The sequence below is a fragment of the Melospiza melodia genome, chromosome 14, assembly GCF_035770615.1.
Source record: "Melospiza melodia melodia isolate bMelMel2 chromosome 14, bMelMel2.pri, whole genome shotgun sequence".
In the NCBI taxonomy this organism is placed as follows: domain Eukaryota; kingdom Metazoa; phylum Chordata; class Aves; order Passeriformes; family Passerellidae; genus Melospiza; species Melospiza melodia.
The window spans coordinates 10,229,666-10,241,874 of NC_086207.1; the positions used below are offsets into that span (position 1 = coordinate 10,229,666).

Below are 12,209 nucleotides of genomic sequence, written 5' to 3' on the forward strand. Positions count from 1 at the left end.
GGAATAACACCAGCAAATGAATGGTGTGACTTTACTTATGGAGTTGTAGCATGGGTATATGCAGAAGATGTATTTTCCCTTCCAGCAGCTGTAGTGAAAGGAGTTCACTGCCCTATTTAATAGCTCTGCACGAATGCTCATGCTCAGGTATTCACTGTTTACTTATGCTGAGTATACAGTGCACACACTGTGCCTCTTCTTCTGCCTGGGAAGGAATAAAGATCTACTGTTCAAGTCAGACAAATATTTTTAAAATGAAGCCATGTGCCAGAAAGGATTTCAGGAACTCCAGAAGTTAACAATTCCACCACTGCATTTTGCTGTGCAGATGTTGCTGCTCAGAGGAAGGATCAGGACTCATGGTGCCAGGGTTGCCTTTACTGAGCACTGAAATGGGAATTCAAAGACACTTTGCAGGAGCAGCTCCAGATCAGGTAGGAGAGGAGGCACCTCTGGGAACAAGACTGACTCTGTCCGCCCCTGGCCTGCATGGCTGTGCACGAATCATGAATGATAAACACTAATGAAGGGATGTTATGTGAGAATGATGAGAAGCTAAAAGACAAAGTATTCAGCAGCTGGAAGAAAGATATGTTTGCTTTGCTTGGCTGGCTACTGGCAGGACTGGAGGCCATGAGTCTGTCAGAGTGGAACTTACACCTCTGATCAAATTTAGGAAGGATGCTGTCATCCTCCCTAGGATCTCAATTCTAAGATCTGAGATTTCAGAATCTCAGCACAAAACTAACCAGCCCTCTGCACAAGCATTTTTCACCAGCTGGGTTTCCCTTCCAAGGTGTCTGTTAATTATATTTACAAAGATGGGATGTGAAAAGCCAGCACAGGCTGATGCTGAATGAGTAAGGACATGGAGCTGAGAGTGCTGGAGCCAGTCAGCAGTGAAACCACAGAGCTTGCAAGCAGCATTTGCCCAGGCTGCTCTCTTTAGTACAAAAACCCAGATGCAGTGACCCTCTCTTCATGTGAGGAATCTTTTTTGGATAAATATACCTCAGTTCCATGTGGAAAACCCACACACATAGCAGGAGCTATGCCCAGCAGATGATTGCCACCTAAAGTGCAGTGACTGCAAATTACCGTCTCTCCAGAGAGAAATACTTCATCCTGTCTGACTTCAGACTGATTCAATATCGGTTTTTTAAGGTCTGTTTTTTCATTCACTAATTAGTAGCCTAAATAAAATAAAGAGATTTTTGTGGGAGTTTTTTGTGGGTTTGTAATGTCTTTTACCCATATTTCTTAATGACATCTTTCTCTAAACCTAAAAGGAATAATGTGACTGGCTGGCCTTTCCTATTTCTGGATTTGATTTATGCTGCAGTCTGTGAAGGAATGACTTACAGAGCCTTTCCACTGGCTGCATAGCCTTGTACAGAATCTGTGTTGAAATCCAGGGCATGCACAGAGAGGCCTGCCCAGTGCAGTGTGGGATGACCCAATCCTCTTCCCCATTCCCTCTTGGAATTTATTATGCAGGAAATGTGCTTCTCCTCCACAAGCCCCTATGTTAAATGTGTCACAAGCTTAAATCCCTTGCAGTTTGCTTTCTGACCTTCAGGCAGGGTCATCTGTGTTGCTTCAAAGTCTTCAGTTCTTTCAGTGAAAGTCACTGCTCTGTGGAGAGCACAGGGGTTGGGTGGGCAATGCTCAGAGGTGCCTGCTTGCAGCCACCCAGGTGCATTCCACTCCACTTACACCCCAGCTGTGGTGACACAGGGAGATGGGAATGTGTCTTTCTGCACAAATCAGCATCTTCCTCAGGCTCCAGCCATTTAGGGCATTTCCTTCTTAGTTCAAACAGAGAACACAGGGTGATTCATCATTCCTGCTAGCCAAGTTTACAAAAGAGTTTATTCATTTGCTGAGGCAGGGGCCAAGTTTTGATTAAAAACCATGAAATGTGGATATGGTTAAAAAATTTTTCAGCCTGGACACTGCCTCCTTTGCATGCAAATGATGGAGGTCACAGTCCTCAGAGCTGTCTACCCCAAATGCTCCCTGACAGATCTCAAGGGACAATATCAGAACATCTTTTATAAAAGCTGCCTCATGTCCTGCAAGCCCCTTGGATGCTTAGCAAGGACTGCAGTCTGCATCACTACATCCCCTGATTCTTTTGGGCATCCCTGGATAATCAAATTAAAACATGGGCAATGCAATTTTAAATAAAAAGGGGAGAATATGTGTCTTTTTCCATCTCTGCAGTCAGACCCCTCAAATTCTGTATGGGTGCACTTGTACAGTTTTAAATAAGCCAGTCAGGCAATTACCAGTTTTTTCTGTGTTTGCAGAAGTTTAAATGGCCTTGTGAATGTGCAGCTGGGCACGTCTCAGAGCCCTGCCAGACCATAATTATGTTGAATAGGAGCAGGAGCTGTCAGGTCCCTCCCTGGGAGGATCCTGGTGAATCCAGCTTTATCTGCCAAGCCTGGCACAGGGACAGCTGGAGGTCCTGCTCTGTGTGCCAGACCTTTTCCATCTGAACACTGCGTGTTTATCTCACCTCTTGTCTAGATTATCTGCAGCAGAATTTAAGGCACAAATCCCATCCTTTCACTTCTCTCTGTTGCACTTCAGTGTCCCCAAGGGGTGCAGCCTTGAATAACACTGAGTTATTCATGACTGCCTGCAGCCTCCCTGTCTGCTCAGCTCAGCTGCACCAGCGCTGGGGTGGCTCAGGGCCTCACAGGGCTGGCTTCCCAAAACAGTCTGTCAGCAGAAAGCCTTCTGCCCATTCCAGGAGAATCCTGGCACGAGTCAGACTGCTCAGGAAACCTGCAGAGCAGGAGTTTGTTTACAGCCAGGGTCTCTGAGTTTTGTCAGAGGACAAAGCATGGTATAGTTGATACCTCTGTGTTTCACACACTGGGTTTGTTTAGCCTGTGCAGGCAGCCCCATGCAGAGACACCTGGGCTGGCCTGGGCTGGCTGCTGGACAAAGGTACCTGCAATCAGGACAGCAGATGCCCAGTGGGGAGCAGTGGGGGCATGTAGAGCAGTGGGCTGTGTAACCTGATGTGGCTTTTTGTTGCTGCTGTGCACGGTGTGTTGTTCCAAGAGGAGGATGTACTCAGTCTGTTCATGGTGAGGTGTGTATCTGGCCATGTTACCTTTTTCCAGTGTTTGCATCTTAGTCCCACCTTCTTGTGACAGGGATGTTTCTGTAATGCTCCAAGGGTTTGATTCAGGATGGCTTCCTGACAAATGCTCAGGAATTTTGGTGTTTGGAAATGCTCTGTGATTTTGCTGTCAGGTACCTGGCAGTGCCAAGCCCTTAGGCACACCTGGCACAGGAGGCCTGTCCCAGTCCATGTACCCTTCCCTCGCCTCAGAAGCCCCCTGGCTTCTGCCCATCATCAGCAATACAGTTTGTATTTCCTTTGGTACACCAAATCCTCAGCTTGTGAAATCCACCTGTACCCAGGAAGATTAAAAATGAGATGATACTTCAGCAGACAGCACCTCCTCAGCATGGCACAATCTTTATCGACAGCTGATGTAAAGAATTGCTCAGACTTCTGGCTGGATCTTTGAACAGCAGACACTGGATGTTGGCATGCCTTGACTTTTGGCTTCCATCCTTGCTTTTCTAGGATCTGGTGTGATTATTTTTTCATTCATGAAACAAAAAGGAAGCACAACAGACACAGCTAATTTTAGAATTCGTTCCTGTACAAGGCCTTTTAACACATGTAAGTTTCAGCTTCAGTTTCAGGGAGAAACCCAAGCTCTGCTGAGGGTTGTTATCCAGGCATATTCCTGCCTCTTCTGTTCTGACTCATTGCATTGTTTTATGGGAAATCCTATATGGCATGACATAAGTGCTCTTCGGTTAATTTTAATATTTCCTCTGCCTAGGTCTTGACCAAACCCTTGTAATATGAGAGACAAGGGGGAATCCAGAAATACTTGTGTGCACTTTCTGCAGACAAGCTCTCTACAAAGAGATTTTTACCTTAAAGGAACGTAAGAGCTTCCAACACCCACAGGATGTTTGATTCTCCTGGTTTTAAAGCAGAACTCCAGGTTCAGTTGTTCCTCTCACATATTCTCACTCCTCTCTCTGTCTGCAGTTGTGCAGGGCTTTTTTCCCTTTTAAAGTACATTAATACAGCTGCTGTTGCCAACGGGCTCAGCATAATCCAGCAGCAGTGGACAATTGGCTCCATCAGGCATGGGGGGAGCTTCCAGCAGCTTCTCACTGATGCCACACCTGCAACCCCCCACTACCAAAATGTTGCCAGACAAACCCAACATACCTCTACAAAAACATATTTTAAATTCTTTCTGCTAAAAGAGGGAAAAAAGATCTGTATCTCCCAAACAAAAGAGTGAGAAGTCTGTAGTAAAAATAGGTTCAAAAAGAAGCATCAGAACTGAGTAAGAAATCTGGCTCTGACTCATGTCATTGGGTCTGAAGACTAATGGTGTTTTTACAGTCTCTAAAATGTACTAATATCTTTAATGCCATCACACACTCACAGCTTGCTTCTCTCATGGATAATGATGCAGTCATTTCTGAATTCACCCAATAAATGTTAATGTACAAAGTGTATGTATGTGCAACATATGGTACTGTGTTAGTATGCTCTGGTGTCAGGACAGCTGGACCCTTTTATTATGGTTTATGATATTAGCAGTTGTTGAAAGCCTCAGTGAAATTGCCCTCTTATGTTAGATATTTATTTCCCTATTTTCTATTTTTCTTATGGATTGTGCTTCAGTGAGTCATCTCCCACAACCTTGTTTTTGCAATTGTAGTTCACCAGATCTCTCTTTAGAAAATGGACTTGTGACGGAGTGAATTTGGAAAGCAAGAGGTAGCTTGTTCATGGTGTTTTGCTTGGTCTGATGAGGTTCCTGGTTCTATTTAATGTTGGAAAGTTTTGGTAGAGGTGACTGTTAGGGTGATTGGCAATGATGATGGTCACTCAGAATTGGTGTGAATACTGGTTTCTGGAGAGGAAGCACAGTAAATTAGATGTTCTGGTGAGCTGGGGAATGACTTTCTCTTTGTTTCAGCTCCACCCGTGCCTGTGTCGGGTCCGTCCTCGCCCCAAGCGGTGCCGCGGTCCGGGGAGACCCAGTGGGGCTCCGGCTGCTGCTGCCCTCGGCGGAGCCAGGCCAGGTGAACACATCACCTGCTCATTCGGCCGTGCCACGTTCCGGCACTGAGACTGTTTTCCTTCATTTCCATAATTTTCCTTCATTTTCATCATTTTCCTTCTGCCCCGAGCCCGGCGCCTGCCTGGGGCTCCCCCGGAGCTGCTGCGCGCTGGCTCGGTGGTCCTGTGAGCAGCGCCACCGGCCTGCAGGGAGCCCGTCCAGAGCCAGGCGGGCTGCTCCAGGGATGGAGCGGGGGCTGCAGCGGTGTTTGGGTTCCCTCCGGATCCGCTCTGCACCGCGGAACAGCCGCTGCGAGACCCCGGCACAGCCCGGGCGGCGCTACCGGGGCGCCGCTACTCGCGGCATTACGGCGGGGGGCGGGGCTTCGGCCGGGGGCGGTCCGAGAGGGGCGGGGCCGGCGGGAGGTGGGGCTGGAAGGGCCGGGGCGCTTCTAGAACGGGCGGCGGGAGCGGCGGCTGCACGGTGAGCGGGGCTGGGCGAGCGGGCAGGGCTGAGGGCACCGGTACGGCTGGAGCCCGCGCTGAGGCGAGCGGGGCAGGGCTGAGGGCACCGGTACGGCCGGAGCCCGCGCTGAGGCGAGCGGGGCAGCGCTGAGGGCACCGGTGCGGCCGGAGCCCCTGTTGAGGGCACCGGTGCGGCCGGAGCCCCTGTTGAGGGCACCGGTGCGGCCGGAGCCCCTGTTGAGGGCACCGGTGCGGCCGGAGCCCGCTCTGAGGGTTGGGGCACAGGTACGGCCGGAGCCCGCGCTGAGGGTTGGGGCACAGGTACGGCCGGAGCCCGCTCTGAGGGCTGGGGCACAGGTACGGCCGGAGCCCGCGCTGAGGGCACAGGTACGGGTAGAGCCCGCGCTGGGGCGAGCGGGGCAGGGCTGAGGGCACAGGTACGGCCGGAGCCCGTAGCACGCTGTGCCCGCTGCCGCAGCCCCCCGGGACTCGCGGGGGTCCCGCTGCCGGAGCCCGGAGCGCGGTCCGATCGCGTTGCAGGCTGCTCGGCCCTGGCGAGACGCGGTTCGATCCTCTCCGGGGTCCTGGCTCCGCTGCTGGGGCCGGCGGTCCCCGCGGGCCGGGCTCGGGGGGATGGCGGTATCGCAAAACATCCCGCGTTTCTGTAAGCGTGTTAGAGCTGTCATCGCTAAAACAGTGCAAGAGCTTGTTGCCCTTCTCCGCGCTGTTTGTGTTTGATAGGACTGGCATTCCCGGGTAAATCACTGCCAGCTGACTCTGCCAGCTGCGTTAACTGGCTGTGCGTGTTCCCTGCCTGCCACAGGCTCGCACAGAGCAAGCCATGGCTTGAGCTTCGTAGAGGTGTTCAAGCCCCACTTGTTCTGCTCACGTCTCATTTTATATTACTCTGAGCTTTGTTTACCAAAAAAAGCCTGTCCCTGGACAGTTGTGCAGCTGAGCTGGGGACAAGCCAGGAGAGCACAGCAGCTGTGTGTGACCTGTGCGATGCAGCGACCGAAGCCTCGGTGGAAGAGGCTGAGTGAAGGCAGGGGAGAGCAGCTGGTGTGAAAACTGAAGGCACTACTTAAGTGTTACCACAGCTCAGCTGGGGCACAGCAGCTTGGCGGGTCGTAAGATGGCAAAACATACCTTTGACTAGACAGGAGTAATTTTATTTCAGGAAGCAAAGAATGTCCTTGTAACCTGGAAGCCAGGAGGAGAGAGGATATGTAAATAAAGGCTATTTTTGGGACTGTCTGACTTTGTGATGTTTGGTGTTTCCAGCCAATAATCATCCCTTTTCTTCAGTATTAAAGTAATGTTCCCCAGCAGACATTTTTGTAACAAAACCTCTTGTGCTTTAGCTTTATAGGTGCCCTGTGAGAGTGGAGTGGAGCTGGAAGGCTGCTGTGGCCATCTTTACCAGGGTAATATTTCATCTTTCTGGCATTAAGGACTTGGAAATAATCCCACAGGTATGTTGTGAATATATGTAGCAATCAATAACTGCCATTCATATTTCACAAGTAGAACGTTATTCTGCATTGGTAAATTGGCACTGCTGTGACACTAACAGACAAGAATGTGGCCTCCTGCTAATGCCATAATTTCTTGGGATTCATTTTTTAATATGACTAATCATACTTTGGGAAGCAGTGCAGGAATTACATACTTCAAAGAAAGTAACAGCAGAGGGAGCTGGGTTTACCAGTAAGCATAAGAAATTTTTCACTGGAGGTTTAAGTCAGGAATCCAATCTGTTTATAATTTCCATGCTGTGTGCGTTGGCAAACTTCCAAAGAAGCAAGCTGTAAACATAGATATTTTTCCTATGACTAGTTCTGATTTTTGTGCATGGTTTTCTATATGTCAGAAATGTGAGAACATGGAGTGTGGAAGCAGGCATGTTCTAGGGGGATTTTAGAACAGAATCAACCTCTGAGATAATGCCTGATTTTAATTAAATTGAATTGAAAGAAACAGTTCACTGACAGCAGACCTTTTAATATGAAAATAAGTCCTCTTATTTCTGAACAAAAAGATACTTTTAATGCTTTATATGGCAAATGATAAGTTATTCCAAGTTATGTTAAGTATGATTATATACTAAAGTTATGGCCTTTGCACAGTAAAATGCAGTCTAGATATTAATGCTAAAAAAATAAGCTGTAGTGGAAAAAGCCCAGGGTCTTTTTGTCTCACCAACACTGTGGGATTTGACTCCAGGCTGCTTTATAAAGGCAGAGCTTGCAGAGTAAGATTCAAGAGGATTTGCTGTGCCTTAGACTTGCATCAGTTTTGTTCTCTACTGGAGTGTGGAAGAAATGTTTTGTTATAGCTTTAAAATTTTACTGGGAGCTAATCAGGATGATTATGGCTTCTAAGGTGGTTATAATTTATTTTATGTTAAAAGAAATGCCAGCAGTTTTGCATGACTGTGCTGTGTCCTTGTTAATGCTTGCAAATAAACAGCTTTTCCTCATTTTCTTTTGGCTTGCCTTGAGAAGCACAAGGCAGTCACATTGCTGGTTTTGCTAGGTAATTATAATTGGTTTTAGATGCATATTAAAATGCTTTGTAAAGAAAGGCAGTGATGTTGGCATAAGCTGCTTCAAGCAGTAAAACAAGTGTGCTCTGGAGGAAGGGGCTGGGTTGAACACTGGTGCATCTGAGTTCATGTGGATAATGAATTGCAGCTTTGAATTACTTGGTTCAAAGTCTTCAGCCAATGGTATAGGTTTTCCTTCCTTAGTATTTAATAACTTTTGAAATGTTTTATAGCTGCTATCATGTGCTGGGCGAATCTGCAAGACTTGAAATACTGCTACATGTGAATGGTTTTATGGCTGCCTTTCTTGATATTGAGAGGCTCCTCCTCGGCATCATCTTGAAAACCTGTTTGTAATTAAAGCCTATCTTTTGGCTCTTAACAAATAAGCAGCCTTGCAGGTTTGATTTGTATCATTTTCTACTTGGATATCATTAACCTTATTTATAGCCATTTATAGCATTAACTGATAGCAGCTTAATGCCTCCTGGTGAAGCTCCTTTGTTTGTGGAGGGGAAAGGGATGAAGCCATCTGCAGCCCCAGTTCAGTGTGTCTGAAAGCACCCCTTGGGGTGTCTCCAAGCAAGAGGATGGGGTGGAAAGCAGTGGCATTTGGAGGAGCCCCAGACAGATCTGTCTCATCCAACAGTCCAACCTCAAATTGCTGTTTCAGTATGGACCAAATTTCAGAGCCTCAACTTTGTGTGCACCTGTGGTATTTTCAGCTAATTTATTATTTTATGATGTTATATTAAAGAATACTATACAAAAACTATACTAAAGAATAGAGAAGGGATACAGGCAGAGGGCTACGAAGGTAATAATGAAAACTTGTGACTCTCTCCAGAGCCCTGACACAGCTGGTGGTGATTGGTCATTAAGTAAAAACAATTCACATGAAACCAATGAAACATGCACCTGTTGGTAAACAGTGTCCAAACCACATTCCAAAGCAGCAAAACACAGGAGAAGCAAATGAGATAATATTGTTTTCCTTTTTCTCTGAGGTTTTTCAGCTTCCCAGGAGAAAAATCCTGGGCAAGGGGATTTTCTCAGAAAATATGATGGTGACATGCACCAAGAGCTCATCAGTGGCCTGGGGTGATCTTGAATTGTGATTTGCTTGTTGGATTTCACCATGGTACTTAAATGGAAGGAGCTGCTTTAAGAATGGTTTCCCTGGTGTCTTTAACAGCACAGACAAGCACAGAAGAGGAGACAGGGTGTAACCCTTCCTTGTGTTATCAGCTTGCACGCTGTATTCCAGTAGCTCAGAAAAATGGTATCTTAATCAGATGTTGACAGTATCTGGTTATGTTACTTTGTCTCCCAAGCTTTATTCCTCTGCAGCAGGTTCTGGGTCTGTAAGCAGAGAGCAGTACTCTGCATTAATGGCTTAGAAGAAACCATTGCTGTGTGTGCTCTGAAAAAATTTCCCCCAGCTCGTCTTTGGAAGAAGAGGTGACTTTGCTGGTAGCAGTTTGGAGCAGTTAGATTGCACCCCAGTTCCCCAGCTCCCCTAAAGAAGCCCCATGGCAGAGAGAGTGCTGCCACCTTTACCTGAGGAGTGGAAGGACACTGTTTGTTTTTCTGCTGTTAATGTGATCAAAAATGTTCACATGAGTACAAGTAACACTCTGGTCTAATTTACCACAATAAAGGCTATGACTTGTGTACTTTATGTTGTACAGACTGGTCTTATGTTGGCTCCACTTAATTTAATTTTCTTGCATGAGAAGTCTGTGCAAATTTGGAGCTGGGTGAAGGACTTGCTTTTTTGTCCCTGTTTTTAGTTAGGCTGTCAGGAAGTGGAGTTCTCTTGTACTTTGGTGCATAAGGGAGTCCATGGCATATCAGTGTGATCAGAAGTTGAGTCCTGAAGGCACTGGATGTAATAGATATTTGTTTCCTCTTCTGACCTGGAAAAAGTGCTCCCTTTTGGCCTATGCTCCCTGTGACTAGATATGGAATTCAGAGTGAATGAGAGACTGAGAACCATGGTAGATATGCAAGCAATTCCCCTTTAATAGGTCAAGTCTATTTTTATATCTTGTTGCTTATGAGGTTTTCAGAAAGCTTATTTAATAAAAAATTCAGTCTAACCTGTGGAGAAAATTTCCATCCTTGTGTATTTTGTCTAGGACTTTTCTCCCTCTGCCAGTGTTCCCTGGGCCTGACAGCACTCTTTCCATAGGAGTAATGATTCACTGAGGTCTTGTACTGTAAAGAAGTAAGAAAACCCAAAACCCACAAAAGAAAAGCCAGAAATGTAGGCAGTGTTTGTTATACAAAGGCTTGTTTGGCATTTCTGTTTGAATAAAACACACTGCTTTACAAACATTTGGCTCCTTTATTGAGGCATGAGCTGCTCATGCCCCTTCTGCCCTCTTGCCCTCCTTTCAGCTGAGTGGGGTGGGCACACGTACGTGTTGCTGTGCACACACGCTCCTGCCAGCCAAGCCTGTGGTTATTCAGCCTCCTGTAATTCATTATTTGTGCTGGTTTTCCCAGTAACAGCTGTCGAAAGAATGTACAAACAATCTGCCAACCCTGCAGCCAGGTGTCCTGCTTGTTTGAGCAAGAGCTGCTTTCTCTTTTTGCTGAGGTCTCTGTTTATTGACTCAAGTAAAGCTGAGTAGGATGGTAAAGCTGTTGCAGATCTGCTATGAAGACAAGCTGGTAGCTGTAGTACTTCTTGGCAGATTTCCTCAGCCATGAGAGAACATGGTGAGGAGGTGCAGCAAAGTGTACAGTTGTTTTAACTGGAATATTCACTTGTAATTGTTCTCCCAGGCTTTATGTTGTGCATCCAAAAAACCACTCCATTAAATGATGGCAGACTATTCAGATGGACAGATGAGGCTTAATATATCCAAATTAATGTACTTCCCAAGTGCACTTGACTTGCTGTGCTTTCTGCTACATCACTTACTGTGGCTTGCAGTGTTGGCAGACCTCTGCATGGCACTGTTCACTCAGCTCTATTCATTTCTCAGATTACCCATGTACTAGTTCTTAACTAACTTCAACAAGCAGTTGGGGAATATGTGGTTTGCAGGAGGGTGAGAAACAAAAGAGGGAAAGGAGAAGACTTTTTATGATACTGTGAGACATTTTCCTGCTTACTCATGCTTGCAAACTGTTGTGGTGAATGATTCTGATTCCTTGTGTAGTCTTGTAAAGCAATCAAAAGAATAATTTAAAAATAATCATCTTGTCTTGTGATAATACACAACAGAGGACAGAGCTATTCCTGATGTTTTTAGTGGTGGTGGTGTCACTGAGGATGTCTTTTAGGTCTTTGTTTCTGTGGCACTTGTGAGCCCAGCTGAGGGTGAGAGTTTCAGTTATGCTGTGGGACTGAAAGAAAGAAATATTCATTTTTCATCTTTTGCCTTGTGGGTATTTCATCTTTTGGAGGCAGATGTGTGGAGCCCAAGGGAACAAGAGTTAATGCAGAATTACCTTGAGTCCTTCCTATTTGCTGCATTGCTTGAAATTTCAGGACACTCCATGTATTTTTCTTTCATTTTTCCCTCCCATTCCCCTTTCTCAGGTTGATTCCATTTTGTCCCCAATAGTTGCATTTTTACTGTATTTCAAGTTACTGGGTTGCATGTGGTAATTTTGAGCCACCAGTTTGCCCAGTTACATTGAACAGGAAAAAGCAATAACTGAGCTGAGGTGGGGAGTTGTCACCTCCCTGGTGACACTGTGCAGGGCTGTGCCAGGAGCTCCAGTTTGAGCAGCAGTGCTCCTGCATGAGGCTGCCACCGGGGGCTGTTCCTGCTTGCTGGGCAGGCAGCTCTGGGGTGAGCTGTGGATGATCCCAGGGCAGTGCTGCTCACAGAGCCCCTGGGGAAGGTGCTCTGGTCATCAGGGCTCTTCTGTGTGCCCCTTGCAGCCCTTGCTTCTCTTGACCCATCTGCTCACCCTGGCTCTCCTCCCATACCCCTCAGGCTGTGCTTTTGGAAGTGGAACAATCTGCTTTCAACATCCATCTCTGGGGCTGGGTTTCTAAACTGGCACAGCCTTTGAAATACAGGAGTTATAAGGGCTGTGCCCAGAGGC

The 12,209-nt window shown here is 46.8% G+C and overlaps 1 protein-coding gene across 6 annotated transcripts in view; it reads left to right on the plus strand.

The window, feature by feature from the left end:
- The first annotated feature begins 331 nt into the window (after window positions 1-331).
- Window positions 332-12,209, plus strand: part of P4HA2 (prolyl 4-hydroxylase subunit alpha 2) — a 32,080-nt gene continuing 20,202 nt past the window's right edge. For 4 of the 6 annotated variants that reach the window (XM_063168649.1, XM_063168647.1, XM_063168644.1 and 1 more), the window contains exons 1-2: window positions 5,560-5,609; window positions 6,955-7,065. The gene's annotated coding sequence lies outside the window, so the exon portion shown is untranslated. Of the gene's footprint in view, window positions 435-5,559; window positions 5,610-5,630; window positions 5,650-6,954; window positions 7,066-12,209 lie in introns of those variants that run through there. The other 2 variants (XM_063168646.1, XM_063168645.1) reach the window with 2 other exon arrangements.